Source organism: Ochotona princeps, chromosome 12 (genome assembly GCF_030435755.1).
Source record: "Ochotona princeps isolate mOchPri1 chromosome 12, mOchPri1.hap1, whole genome shotgun sequence".
NCBI lineage: Eukaryota > Metazoa > Chordata > Mammalia > Lagomorpha > Ochotonidae > Ochotona > Ochotona princeps.
Genome location: NC_080843.1, coordinates 49,835,819 through 49,837,412, shown reverse-complemented (window position 1 = coordinate 49,837,412; position 1,594 = coordinate 49,835,819). Strand labels below are relative to the sequence as shown.

The window sequence follows — 1,594 nt, the reverse complement described above, 5'->3', positions numbered from 1 at the left end:
TTACTATGTTACCGTACACCAAAGGTTTGATACAGATGTTCTCAGACCTGAGAAGTCAACCTATTTGAAAAGATTCGTTTAAATGTTTAAGTAAACTATTCATGGCACCTAATCAAAACAACCAACAGAACAAAGACATGTATTCATAAAGTATTCAATTCTAATATTATAGACATTGGAGACATCCAATATTCTTTATCCCTTCATTTCTGGATTACTGTATTTCATTCTCTTCCTAATGTCATTCATGTCAACAGTTGTTAACGAAATTGGATTGTTCTATTTCACCAATGTAAGGGAGCACCCCAGCACCTTTCTTTATTTCTAATAAAAACAAACTAGCCCTTTCCACGATCCCAAGCAATGGGGCCGCACGGTGTTGTCTTTGATTCCCAGTGTAACTTACAGGGAAGCTGCTGCAATGTCCAGAGCCCTTGAGGTACCGCAGATGAAGGAGGAGGATGTCCTCAAAGTCCTGCCCGCAGGAACCCATCTGAGAGGCACCAGACTTGACTTCCAGATGGAGCTGTAGATCTACAAAAGGAAAAAGCAGTGCTGTCTACAACATCAATCTCAAGGGGACCTGGGAGAAGCTCCTGTTGGCGGCACCAGACATCATGGCCATCAAAAACCCTGCTGATGTCAGCAAGATATCCTCCCAGAACACTGGCCTGAGGGCTGTGCTGACCTTTGCTACTGCCACTGGAGCTATTCTCATCGCTGGCCACTTCATTCCTGACACCTTCACTAACCAGATCTAAGCCACCTTCCAGGAGCCATGATTCCTGGTGGTGACTGACCCAAGGACCGACCACCAGCCCCTCACAGAGGCATTGAATCTGCACCTGTCTACCATGGCTGTTTGCAACATGGACTCTCCTCCGTGCTCCGTGGACATCACCATCCCATGGAACAACAAGGGTGCCCATTCTGTGGGTCTGAAGTATTGGATGCTGGCCCAGGAGGTTCTGTGCATAAGTGGTACTCTCTCCCAGGAACAGCCATGGGAACTCATGCCCGATCTCTACTTCTGAAGAGACTGAAAAAGAAGAGCGGGCTGTGGCTGAAAAGGCTATGACCAAGGAGGAGTTCCATGCAGATGACCTCTGTGCCCATCCAGCAGTTCCCCACTGCAAACTAGTCTGCAACCCACACAGCTCAGGCTGTCGGATGAGTGGCAACAACCACCAAGCGGTCAGAAACTGATCTGCAGTTTCTGAAGCAGACATGGAGTGAGGCTGACAGAAAATAAACACCAGTTTCTTTAAAAGGAAGGAAGGAAGAGAGAAGGAAAGAAAGAAAGAAGGAAAGAAAGCAAACTAGACTTCTGAGGCTGCCAGGAGGTCACTCCTTCCAGATCTCCAACGGAGGTCTCCAGTTGCTACATTCTGGTGGATGGCATCACTTTTGTAACAGATAATACATTTACCATGGACTACCAATGACTGTATGTGATAGGCCTATTTCCAGGCCTCAGAAATAGAAGCCTCCTCCAATGGACAACTTCAGCTCAAACTCCCCAACCTCCACCAAAATAAATAAAATAATAATTCAAAAAATGAAAACTTTGCTGAACCTTCCTTCACTGTTTAGT

At 46.0% G+C, this 1,594-nt stretch overlaps 1 pseudogene; it reads left to right on the top strand.

The window, feature by feature from the left end:
• Positions 1-421: 421 nt before the first annotated feature.
• On the top strand, positions 422-1,141 carry LOC105941763 (small ribosomal subunit protein uS2-like; annotated as a pseudogene).
• Positions 1,142-1,594: the final 453 nt, after the last annotated feature.